The 13934-nt window shown below is 36.8% G+C and overlaps 1 protein-coding gene across 3 annotated transcripts in view; it reads left to right on the forward strand.

Annotated features, from left to right (window-relative positions):
- Nucleotides 1-13934, forward strand: part of Qser1 (glutamine and serine rich 1) — a 77242-nt gene that overhangs the window by 39169 nt on the left and 24139 nt on the right. The window lies entirely within an intron of this gene.

Raw genomic sequence — 13934 nt, forward strand, 5'->3', positions numbered from 1 at the left:
TGCTTTGCAAGTGTGAAGTCCCAAGTTCAAAGCCCAGTCCCACCAGATAAAATTAAAATAAAAGTTAAAATTAGTTTCTTTTAGACAATCATCTAAATTTTAATTCCAATCATCAGTACCAACCCAATCTTTACTCTCAGGTCTTTGAAGTTCTCTCTTCACTGTCCCTGTTGGGCCATGTGGAAGAACTCATCATTTACACTTAGAACAGACTTCTCATGACAGTATTTCTCACCAGTCTCCCTACCAGTCCGTCTTCCACATTGTCATCAGATTCATCTTTATAAGAAAGAAAACTGATTATTCTGCTTCAAAGCACCACTTTGAGCTTCATGGGAAAATGTGAAGATAACATGTAAGAGTTTTCCTATTCTATGGAATACCCTACTCTTTCCATTTTCCTTCTTCAGTGACAACTCAATTTCTTGGACATCTGACCTGACCCTCTTTCACAATCTTTGAATTCTTTTCAAAGATTTTGAAATTTTTGAATTTGAAATGTTTTTCAATTTCAAAAATTTCAAAATTTGAATTCAAAATTCAAAAAAAAATTTCAATTGAAATTTGAAAGATTTTGAATTTCAAAATCTTTGAACAGATTTCTGTCTATACTGCTCTCTTTATTTTTTAATCCAGCAAATAATTAATTATCTTTGAAAACCATTTTCAAAGTCATTTTATGGAAGTTACTCCAGGCCAAATTAGAACTTTTATCCTTTCAATTCCCATTGACCTTAAATGTTTATGAAAGCATTTACTTTTGTTTTAACTTATTCATTTGCATATATATATATATGTATTTCATTAAAGTATTAGTTTCTTTAAGCCTGTGTGGCTTTATTGCTAAGAGTTGGGCTTTGCGCTGGGCTATGACTATAATCCTAGCTACTTAGGAGGTAGAGATCAGAAGGATTGTGGTTCAGTAAATAGTTTCCAAGACTCTTATCTCAAAAATACCCAACACACAAAAAAGCTGGCATTGTAGCTCAAGTGGTAGAGCACCTGCCTAGCAAGTGTGAGGCCCTGAGTTCAAACTCCAGTCCCACCAAAAAAAAAAAGAATTTGGCCTTTGGAGTTAAATCGCCTAGGTTTCAAATTTCTATCTTAATAACTGTGACTTTAGACACATTACTGATCTGTAAAATGTAGACAGTGATACAGTATGCCTCTGCTACTTTGAGAAGATTCAGAGATGTAAAGCACTTAGTACAGAAACAGATGCCTTAGTTTTTTTTGTTTTTTTTTATATTACACTATGTCCACCTTTTTCTTTGCAAGCCTAAAATATAAAGTGACTCAGTAAATGATTGTGAGATGACTGTATCTAAAAGACAAAAGGGGCTGGGGGTATGCCTTAGTTTGGTAGAGTGCCTACTTGGCATTATGGCCCTGAGTTCAACCCTCAGGACCAACAACAACAACAACAAAAAAATACAAGGAACGTTTGGGGAGTGTAGCTCAGTGGTAGAGTATGTGCTTAGCATGTCCAAGGCCCTGGGTTCAATGCTCAGTGCCACTTCCCACCCAAAAAATAAAAGTGGTTATGCAGCTGGGGTGTAACAAGGTCCTAGGTTGTATCCCCAGCACCATATTGAAAAAAAAAAAGAAGAAGAAAAGAAAAATTGTGGTGACCCATGAGTTAAAGGTAAGTAGCTAGGTTGTTTTTTTTTTTTTTTTTCCTAGTACTAGGGCTTGAACTCAGGGCCTTCTACTTCTGCGAAGGGTTTTTTGAGATAGGGTCTCTCGAACTGTTTTCCCAGGCTGGCTTCGAACTGCAGTCCTGCTGATTTCTGCCTCCGGAGTAGCTAGGATGACAGGCATGAGCCACCAGCGCCCAGCAGTTTTTGTTATTTTATTTTTTTTAGTAGAATTCTGAGTTTTGCATATACAGTGCACATTGTAGACAGTTTCAATGAGGTCATAAGATGATGGGACTGTGGTTCTCCAAATTCCATGGTAAACAAAAAGTTAAAAAAAGTGAGGAGGTGGGTGAGGCATGGACATGTGGCTCAATAGCAGGACCCATGCTTTTAGCATGCACAAGACCATAGGTTTGATCCCAGCAATGCTAAAACAAAACAAAACAAAGCAAAAACAGCAGAGCTATCTTCCATTGAAGTATTTACTTTTGAATTCTTGTAATATTTTCTGGAACATTGACTTTTTGCCAGTTTTTATGGACTACTGTGGCCATTCTTAGCATATGAAGATGTTTTTAGTTACATTTGTTTCCAACGATTCTAGTTGTTGACTTAGAATTATTTATGTACTCTAAAACGGTAGTGTTCTCTAGTAAAATTTGTGATGAAATAATCATCTGTAATTGTAAAGATTGCTATTTACTTCCATTATAAAAGCTGAATTAAGAGGGTGGGGAAATTAAAAAATTACATTAAGAAAAAATATTAATGAACCACCGTATCTGTGACTAATATAGACTAGATACCAGGCTATAATAGGCAAGATGGAGCACAGTTGTCTAACAAACTGTCAATACAAAATACAGCTCCAAAAAGAGAATAAGAAATGGTTTATTCTGAGCCAAACATGAGTGACCATGGTTCGAGAACACAGATTCAGGGTACCATGAATGATATGTTTCACTGCCGAAGATGTTCCATGAACAGTAATGGAAAGTTATAAATAAATCCACTTACCATATACATTGGTGAGGGCATCAGGTGGGTGAGTTACAGCATAGTTGGGGAAATCTTTTCTGTGCTTATAACTTTCTTTGCTTTAGGGTTGGTAGAAGCTAGTGGCTTGCTAATTTTAATAATACAAAGAAAAGTTTTACCTAATAGTAACCTCTGTCAGATACAGAGGTTGATAGTTAATGGCTACTGAAGGGACTAAAAAAGTAACTCAGAAGCATTTTGGTTCTAGATCTGCAATATTCCATCTCCACAATCAGGAAGTTCTAACCAGTCAATCAGTCTTAAGATTGGGCTTCTTCAGAGAGCTTCATTTCACAGCACTGGTTTCTGTATATGTATTAAAATAACCAATAGAAGGCTGTAGATACTGCTTAGTAGTAGAGAAATTGCCTGGCTTGGGAGGCTCTGGGTTCAATCCCTAGCACTGCAAAAACAGTAACAAAAAATGACTAATGGAATATAAGATGGAGAAACTTGCTTGAATCTTGAAACTGGGGATGGTTTCCATTTTCACTGGTTCTTACTCCCTTCAAATTAAACGCAAGTACAGTATAAAAACTAGTTTTTGCAGTGTCAAAATGTTTCTGTGTCTGTATCAGGTAACTTACTGTTACCTAGCCAGTGGAGGCAGAATGTTATTTATGCTAACAAACTCTAGTTACAATTTAATTTCGTTCAGGGTGAGTGGGCTGTTTCTTCAAAATAGAGGCCAACTTAAGCCACAGCTCTCTGCTTCCACTTCCTAGGGAAGAGCAAATTGCTAAAGGACACAGTAACTGAAACCCAAACAGTAAACCCAACCCACAATAAAAGCGACAGTGTTTCCCTGCAGTTTATTTGTATCTCTGGATAAAATGCACTTGGCTGAAATATGTTGGAAGCTTAACAGTGAAATACCAATGCAGGAGTCCTAGTTTGTTTTCTGTGGTTCCTCAAGATCTTTCTTTCTTTCTTTTTGGTGGAATGGGAGTTTGAATTCAGGGCTTTTTGCTTGCAAAAAAAACAGGCACTCTACCACTTGAGCCTCACCTCTAGTCAATTTTGTTTTGGTTATTTTGGAGATGGGGGTGGTTTCACAAATTACTTGCCTGAGTTGCTGGATCTCAGTTTCCCAAGTAGCTAGGATTATAGGCATGAGCTTTAAATTACCTTTCTCTGAAACACAGTATGGAGAAAAGCCAAAGTAAGAAGAGCTGACCAGAAAAGTACTTTTAACAAGTTTTTATTTCTCAGATTTGTTATGCAGATTTAAGTGATACTTTCTCGTGGATTCAGAGTATCTGATAATTTTCCTTCCTGGTGTGGAGAAGGATACTCTCTTACAGATGGTGATATATAAATTTTTCCTACTGAAGGGCAACTTTTCAGAGCCTCTTATTTATCTGTGGTTTCTCAAAATAATCATTGTGATAGTTGTGGTCTCCATCATATTTTGGGTTCTTATTCTGAGCTTCATTAACATTTAGGTCTATGATCCATTTTAATTTGTTTTTTGTGTAATACATGAAGCATGTGTTGAAGTTAAATCATAAGGAAATCCAACTTTTTTTTTTTTGCATAAGGAAATCCAACTTTTCCTGTATTTTGAAAACACCATTTTTTTTCTCTCATGATTGCCTTTTTACTTTTGTCAAAAATCAGTAGCCCTATCTGTGTAGAAGTATTTCTGGGTTCTAAGTTCTCTACCATTGATAAGTGTGCTTATGTTTTCCTCAATACCACATTGTCTTACTTGCTGCAGCTTTACTGTAAGCCTTAAATTAAGGCATTGTGACTCCTCCAAATTCATTCTTTCATAAATTAGTTCCTTTTTCCATATATTTTTCAACTCAGCTGTCAATATTGCCATAAATAAATAAAAAAGAAATGAATAAATAAAGTCTGCTGGGAGTATAGTTGGATAGGAGGAATAACTTTCAGTGTTTTTTAGCATACGAGGGTAACTGGTTGAAACAGTTGTATGTTTCCAAATAGCTACTAGGGAGGATTTTGAATGTTCTCGGCACAAAGAAATGATAAACATTTCAGGTAATGGATATGCCAGTTACTCTGATGTGATCATTAAACATTGTATGCATATATCGAAATATCACAGTGTGTGCCATAAACATGTACATTATTATTACATGTTGATTTTTTATTAAGAAAATAAAAAAAAAACTGTGGCAAAAAAGTTAAAAAAGTACAAATAAGAACTACAAGTTCTTAATAATTATTAATTGTTCACATGAATTTAAAAAAATATTAAGAGTGTTTAATACCAATCAGTTGGAACAAGGTCACAGATAAGATTGAAATGCCAAAATTTTGTTGATATTTACCAAATAAATGCAGCTTGTAAATTGCATAATTCATGTGGGGACAAAAGCCTGCTGGGATTAGAATTTCATTGAATCTTATATAGCAGTTTGGGAACTGAACTGTTAACAGTATATTTTTTCCTGGACACTGTCTTTTCATTTGTCCTTTTTTTTGTTTTGTTTTGTCAGCACTGGGTTTGAACTGGGGTTTGCTAGGCAGGATGCTCTTACCACATGAATCACTCCAGCAGCCCTTTTTTTTTGTGCTGGGTTTTTTTGAGATAGGGTCTCAAGAACCATCTCCCTGGGGCCGGCTTTGAACCATGATCCTTCTGATCTCTGCCTCCTGAGTAGCTAGGATTACAGGCATGAGCCACCAGCATCCGGTTTCATTTGTCTTGTATTTTTTGGTACATAGATTCTGCCACATTTTCTGTTAGATTTATACCTAAATATTTTTGGTGTTATGTATAAATATATATTGTAAATTATACTTTTTAAATTTCAAATTCCAGTATTCATTGATGCAGTATAAAAATACAGTTGATTCCTGCATATTGATCTTAAATTCTATGGCTAGGTATGCTTCTAGGGTTTTTCTTTTTTAAGATTCCATAGAATTTCTGGGTAGACATTGATGTTCTCTGTTAATAAGGAAAGTTTTATTTTTTCCCTTTCAATATAAGGCTTTTGTGTGTGTGTGTGTGTATAAGTATAACAGAGTCTTGCTGTGAAACCCAGGCTTGCCTTGAACTTGAGATTCTCTTGTTTTAGTCTCCTGGGTACTAGAATTATAGGTGTGTGCCACCATTCCTAGCTCTTTACTACCTTTTAAAAAATGACTTGAATATTTTGAAAGATTTTCTCTGTTTTGGGGCTGTATCTCTTTGTATAATGTTTTTAATGTGATTAGGACTCACAATCTACAGATCTAACTTTTCATAATCTACTGTTAATATTTTTACCATTTCAAGTATAATATAGATGTCCGAGAGCCATACAGTTTCCTTTACATTTCCTCTCAGGTTATATATGTTATACATTAAGATGATACTGAAAATAGAGTAGTAATTTTTGCTGTCCACAGTCATATGTATAATTATTACTGTTTCTGTTAGTTTTGTTACTTTTTCATCACTGTGACAAATGCCTGTGAGAAACAATTTAAAATAAGAAAATACTTATTTTGGCTCGCAGTTTCAGAGGTTTCTTTGCTTCTGGGCCTGTGGTGAGGCTGAACATCATGGGGGAAAGGAAGCATGTGGTAAAGCAAGGCAGCTCACCTCAGGGCAGCCAGAAAGGGATCCAGCGACAAGGTGTACCTTCCAATGATGCCCTCTTTGACATCCTCTAACTTGACCCACCACCTACTCTCCACCACCTCCCAATGATGCCATACATTATGAACCCATCAGAGGATTAATGCACTGATAAAGTCACAGCTCTCATGATCCAGTCACTTGTCAATGGCTATGGCCACCAATGGAAATCAAGCCTTCAACACATGAGTCTTTGGGGGGCACTTTATATCCAAACTACATTAGCTTTCCATCTCTGTGATGGGATGTCAAGAGAAACCAACTTAAAGGAAAAAGAGGGTTATGTTGACTCAGTGTTTGAGATGTTTTGGTCTATGGTACCTTGTCAGTGTTTGAGATGTTTTGGTCTATGGTAACTTGGCCCATTTGCTTTTAGACCTGTAGTGAGGCAGTTCATCATGGAAGTGTGGTGGAGGGAAACTGCTCAACTCAAGGGGGCCAGAAACTAAGGACAAGGGAGGACTAGGTGTTGTGGCATATGCCTGCAATCCCAACAGTCCGAAGCTGAGGCAGGAGGATCTTGAATTAGAAGCCAGCCGGACTATGTGGTGAGACCTTTGTCTGAAAACAACAAAAAAAAAAAGAAAGGAGGAAGGGGTCAGGATCAGAATCAATATACCCTTCACAGGTATGCACCTAATGGTCTACCTCCTCACCTAGGCTCCAGCTTCTAAAGTTTCAGCCACCTCTCAGCAGCACTACCAGATGGAGGGAGAGCAAGCCTTCAATACATGAGCCTTTGGGGACATTCCAAATCCAAATTATAACATCATATATTATGAAATAACTTGAAAGGAAAAAAAGCCTGTTGTATTTATTGTTTCTGTTATGCTTTACTTACTAATGATGTTTTAAGTTTCTTCCTGATATTTCATTTCAACTTTTTTCCAGCTGAGCATGGAGGTACATGCCTCTAATCTCAACATTTGGGAAGCTTATATAGAAGAATTGAATGTCTGAGTCCGCCTGGATAACGTGATGAGACCCTGTCTCAAAAACAAAGTTAAATTAAAAAAGAAAAGAAAAAGGGCTGGTGGAGTAGCTCAAGTGGTTAAGAGCACCTGCCTAGCAAGTATGCGGCCCTGAGTTCAAACAAAGAACTCACCCTTCTAAACCATTCCTGGCGTAAAAAGGAAACCTAAGTTGAATTACATACTATTTAGAAGAAACAATAATTGGAGCCAATGGGATGTGGCTAGAATGTGAAACAAAGAAGGAAATTTATAGCATTAAATTCCATTCATTGAGCTAGGTACCAGTGGCTCACATCTGTAATCCCAGCTACTTGGGAGGCTGGGATAGGGAGGATCACGTTTCAAGGCCAGCCCAGGCTAATAGGTCGAGAGACCCTCACCTCCAAAATAACCAAAGCAAAATGGACTGGAGGTGTGGCTCAAGCAGTAGAGTGCCTGCTTAACAAACACAAAGGTCTGGATTCAAACCGCATTCTCGCTGCCCCCTCAAAAAAAATAAAAGAGAGTATTAAGTTAAAAAAACCTCATAATCTCCAGAGGTGACTACTGACTGACTTGAATGGTAATCACTTCCTTCTCTCTTATAGTTTTACCACCTGTGTATGTATTTATCTATGTATTTATCTATTATATTTTGGTTGTTTTTAAAGTTCATGTAAGTGCTGGTGGAGTGGCTCAAGTAGTAGAGTGCCTGCCTAGCAAGTGTAAGGTCCTGAATTCAAGCCCCAGTACCGTAAAAACAAAACAAAACAAAAAACCGAAAACTTCATATAAATAATATCAGTATATTTTCACTTTACTAATTTGGAAGTTGCTCTTTAAAAAAAGAAAGATTGTGCCTAACGTTAGGTTGTGTGTCTATGTGTGATGCTTGGAATCAAACCCAGCTCCTCACATGTGCTCAGCATCCCAATATATTAAGATGCAATTCTGCACTGAACCATTGAGGTACATTTCAGTCCTGCAAAGCATGCACTCTACTGTTTGAACCTTACCTCCAGTTCATTTTGCTCTGGTTATTTTAGGGGTAGGTTCTGGAACTATTTACCTGGGCCTGTCTTAAACTGTGATACTCCTTATCTCAGCCTCCCAAGTAGCTAAGATTATAGGCTTGAACCACTGGCACCCAGCTCTGCTTAATTTTCTATAATGGAATATTTCAAACGTATATAAAAGTACAGAGTAGAGATTGGCATAATGAAACCAATTTCATGTATCTTTTGGTTTCAGTAATCATCTGCAAGGACTGGAAGATATAGTTCAGTGTAAAATACTTACCTAGCAAGTATGAGGCCCTACATTCTCTCTGATCCCTGGCACAGCCCACTCAGTTAGGTAGTCTTACTCATTTTGTTCTTTTACCTATTCTCTCATCCACTGATTGTTTTGGTGAAATATGTGTTTTTAGCTTCTAAAATTTTCAATACCTTTTTTCTTGGATAATGCAGACTTGAATATTGGTCCTCCACTTAACCTCCTCCTAACTTAAATGTTCCTGTTACCACATACTTTTTTTTTTTTTAAGTTCAACAAGACTTTCCTGATAGTGTTCAAAAATAGTAAGCACTTGTTTAGTTTTATGTACATTTTTTGCCCTTTACCCTTCATTTATTCTCGCACCTCATGCCTTTCTGGGGTCATATGTTGTATTTTTGCATCTGGTAATAGCGTGTACTTTACTTTTTTTTTTTTAGGTTCTGCTAGTATCTCTGGGTTTTGTTTGTTTTTGTTTTTTTCTGGCAGTGTTGGGCCTTGAGCTTGCTAGGCACTTGAGCCACACCGCCAGCCAGTATCTCTGTTTTTTTTCATAGACAGCTATCCGATTTCTTTTGCCGTATAACTTGCATTTGTGAAATTCAACAACATTGCTATAACAAAATCCCTTTTATTCATTCATCTTTTATTTATGTAAACATAGTTTCACAGTTCTTTTATCAATAAAAATGAAGGATAGAAATAAAACTGGTTGTAAAAACCTACCACAATAAGCAGTATTTACCCATAGACCCATGTATTGATAATTTTAAATGCTGCCTCCACCCAACAACAGCATTCTTTTTACATTAAAATTTGAAAGGATTGGATGAAAGTTATTGTGTTAGAAATAGCTAACGTTTAGAAACTCCTGTTCTAAGATAAGTCAATTTTCATTTATATACATGCTTTGTGATGGAGAAGTTACTGTATAGCTGTAGTATTATAAAAATATATTTATTGCATTAGGGTAAAATTTTACAGTATGGATTCCTAACATGATTAGATTATTCATCAGTATTTTTTCACCTGGCCTTTCCCCTTGATTGGAAGGAATTATACATAGATAAGAATAGTTTTAATTTGGTACAAGAACAGGGGCTGGGGATGGCTCAATGTTTAAGTGTTTGCCTAGCATGCGTAAGACCCTGGGTTCCATCCCCAGTACTGTGAACAGAGGTAGACTGGCAGAGAAGAAGGCTTTACTCTGGTTATCAAGCACTTTAGTGCATTAATTTCCCTTGTCACACTGCTTTTCTATTTTTTTCTATGTTTTTGAGTTCTGCTTTGGTTCTTTTCCAAGGAGGTAGAGTTCACTTTTTTAGGAACTAGCTTTTGCATTTTAGCTTATTATCAAATAAAGGAATCACTGTTTTTCCTAATTTACTATTGTTATTGTATATAGTATCATTTTATTTCATCAGTGTTACTCGTAATTGCCACCAGAATGCTACATTGTATTTGTTCCTCAACCCAGGCTGCTTCTATATGCTCTGGCTCTCAAAGTATTGAACAGTTTTATTGAATTGTAGTTCACATACAAATTGGGCTGACAGAGTGACTCCAATGGTAGAGTGCCTGACTAGTAAGCATGAGGTTCTGAGTTCAAACCCTAATACTGAATCAGTTCATAGAATTGTGCAACCATCATCACAGTCTAAGTTTAAAACATTTTCTTCATCTCCCCCCAAAAAAGTCTGTATCCATTAGCAGTCATTCCTCACACTCACTATGCCATAGGCAAATACTAATCTACTTTCTTTTTCTATACATTTGCCTGTTTAGAACACTTCATATAAAAAAGTCATAGAATAGGTGACCTTTAATTTAGCATAATGTCTTCAAGGTTTATCTGTGTTGTACCATATATCAGTACTTAATTCCTTTTCAGTCCTCAAAAATAGCTTACATTTTGTATGTTCGTTAATTAGTGGACATTTGGGTTTTTCCAGCATTTTGCCTATTTATTTGAATAATGCTGCTGTGGACATTAATATACAAGTTTCCTTCATACTTGTAAGGAAGGTGCTCTAGTGCTTGAGCCATACCTCCAGTCCACAACTACTGTTTTTGTGCAGTGCTGCTGGTGGAACCCAGGGTCTTGTGCATACTGTGCAAGAACTCTACCACTGAGCTACATCTCCACCCTTAATGTACAAGTTTTTATGTGGATGTTTGTTTTATTTCTCCATGTTTGCAGAAGTGGAATTCCCCAGTCATATATATCTCTCTCCGTGTTTAATGGAGGAATGGCCAAGCTTGCTTTCCAAGTGGCTGTCAATTTAATATTCTCATCAGTAATCTGTAAGGAAGGGTTACAGTTAACACCATATTCTTGATGGCACTTATTATCATCTCCATGATTAATTAAAGCCGTCCTAGTAAGAGTGAATTTTTTTTTTTTTTTTTTTTTTGGTGATTCTGGGGTTTGAACTCAGGGTCTCATGCTTGCTAGGCAGGCACTCTACCACTTGAGCCACTCTGCCAGCTGGAGTGAGCTTTTTCTCTTGCTCCCTTGTTACTATTGAACCTAATTGGGCCTAACTGGGTGGCGATGGGAGATGTAGAAAAGACACAGGATAGACAGACAAAAGTTGGGGCCAGGTGTGTTGGGCGCTTGGATGAAGATGCACAACCCTCAGTTATTTTATTTATTTATTTTTACTCTGCTTATTTTCTCTATTTGTATTCTTTAAGACCTTACTCCTTTACAGTTCTTTAAAATCTTGCTTCTAAAAGTCTTCCTTAAAACCTTGCTTTTAAAGTTGTCTTTTTCAGTTCTTTAAAGTCTTTTTCCTTAGACTCGCTCTGGCCTATGTTTTCCTTTGCTTTTCTTTGGCATAATCTCTCTTAAAGTCTTTGCCCTCAGACTTCCATTGTCCCATGCTCTCTCTGTAGCTTTCTTAAAGCCTCGGTGCTCAGACTTGCACTGTCTCATGTTCTCTGTAGCTTTTCTCTAGCTTAGCTTTTCTAAAGCCTATGTATAAAGTTCTTGGTGCAGACTTGCACAGTCCTATGTTCTCTTTTTAGCTTTGGCAATTCTCCTTCAGCAATTCTTTTCCCTTCCAAAGCCTCCTGCATCAAAAAGCCAAAAGCAAAAGTCTCCTGTCCTCCTTCAGGAGTCTTTTATATCCAGTGGTAAACAAGGAGGGTGGGGCAACAGCTCTCTGTTTGGGGCATGACATTGTAACAAGAGAAACCTGCAGTCTACCTCTCTGAACATAAACAACTTAGGAAAAGCAGCTGATTTGCATTTTTCTCTTCTGTGGCTTGGGCTGTGCCAGTCTCAGCCTGCAGAAACATTTTAGGAAAAGTAGCTGCTCTGCACCTTATTCTTACCTTATTCTGTGGCCAGGGCTGTGCCAAACTCAGCCTACAGAACATTGGGCATAGCTGTGCTAATATCCTCATAGGCTTCTCATAATCCAGTCTCCACAGCCAGCCTCGTTTTGTGTTTTATTTTCAAGATAGGGTCTTTTGAACTATTTTCCTAGGCTGGCTTCAAACTTTGATCCTCCTGGCTCTGCCTTCTAAGTAGCTAGGATTATAGGCATGAGCCACCAGTGCCCAGCTGTTTTGGTTTTATGAGATGGTGTCCTTATGTAGCTTAAGCTGGCCTTGAACCCTAAATGCTCCTGCCTCAGCCTATTAAGTTCTGAGATTACAGGCTTGAACCAGCAGGCCTGCCTTTGTCCACTTTTTAAAAAATTGGTTATTAGCCCTTTTTTGTTTTGTGTTTTGTTGGTACAGGTGTGTGTGAATTCAGGTCCTCATGCTTGCTAGGTTCTACCACTTGGGCTGTGCCCCAGCCTTTAGTAGTTTTATATTATGGAGGTACAAGAGTTCTGTTTATTCTGAATATAAGTCTCTGGTAAATATACGGTAAACGTGATTTCTAGACATTTCCAGTTCTCTAGGTGATCTTTTCTTGATATTGGCAATTGTAGCACAAAAGTTTTTACATTTTGAGGAAGTTCAGTTTTTTATTTTGTCACATGTGTTTTTGGTGGCAATAGCTAAAACCTACTGCAAGGTCAAGTATTGTAAAACTTGTGTTGTAAAAATTTTTTGATTGTAGTTTTTACATTTAGGTCTGTGATCTGTTTTCAGTTGCTTTTGAGCAGGGTGAGAGGTTGAGGTTCAACTCCATTCTTTTGTGTGTGGCTGTCTAGTTATTCCAGGACCATTTGTTGAAGACTATTCTTTCTCCCACTTAATTGTTCTGGTACTTTTATTGAAGATCATTTGATTATAAATGTAGGAGTCCAAGAAAATAAAAAGACAAAGAAAAGAAAACCAAAAAGATGTTTTGAAAAAGCAGCAGTAAGTGTGAGCCCTTAGGGACCTTCCGCTCGGCTCATTCGCCAGGGACTTTGTTCCTGTCGCACTGGCTTGATTATTGTAGTTTTATGGTAAGTTTTGAAATTGTGAAATATGAATCTTCCAACTTTGTTCTTCTATTTTCAAGATTTTTTGGTTATTTTATTGATTTCTTTCATTTGCATATGAGTCTTAGGATCAGTTTGTCAGCTTATGGGGAAAATGCATCATAGTTTTGATATAGATTGAGTTGAATCTGTAGATCAATTGGAGGAATGTTGCCTTCTTAACAGTGCTGTGTCTTCTGATCCATGTATAGGGATATTTTTCTAGTTATGTGGACTTTTTACAATTTCTTTGATTTTTTTTTTTTCTCTCCATTGCTGGGGGACTGAACCAGGGCTGCATGCTTGCTAAGCAAGTGCTCTACCACTTGAGCCATGCCCCCAGCCATTTTGCTTTTTATTTTGTTTTTAAGATAGAGTCTTACTGACTTTGTCTAGGAAGTAATTTGATTTTTATATACAGGTCTTGTTGTCACCTACAGTCTTGCTGACCTCATTTATTAGTTCTAGTAGGTATTTTTTATTTTTTTAAAGTAAATTTCTTAAGCTTTTCTATATACAATAACTCGTAAATAAGGATAACTTTACTTATTTAGACATCCCTTTAGGGGAAAGCATCCTGTTTTTCCTCATTAAGTATGAAGTCTCTAGGTATCCTCTATCATGTTGAGGAAGTTCTCTGGTATTTGTATTTTTAGGTAGTTAAATATTTTGTTTTGTTTTTTTAATAAGAGGAAGATTCTAAATTTTGCTGCTGCTATTTTTTTTTTTGCATCCATTGAGATAATTCTGTGATTTTGTCCTTTGTTCTGTTTGCATAGTAAATTGCATGAGTTGATTTTAGATATTAACTAATCTTTTTTTTTTTTTTTTTTTTTTTTGTGCTGGAGATTGAGTCCAGGGCCTCAGCATATACTATACTCCCAGCCCTTGTATGATTTTCTTTTTTTTAATATGTTGGTGGGTCACATATTGTTGAGGATTTTTTGTATTTATATTATAAAGGATATTGGTCTGTAGTTTTCTCGTAATAATTTTGTCTGGT

The sequence above is a fragment of the Castor canadensis genome, chromosome 1 (genome assembly GCF_047511655.1).
Source record: "Castor canadensis chromosome 1, mCasCan1.hap1v2, whole genome shotgun sequence".
NCBI classification, from domain to species: Eukaryota; Metazoa; Chordata; class Mammalia; order Rodentia; family Castoridae; genus Castor; species Castor canadensis.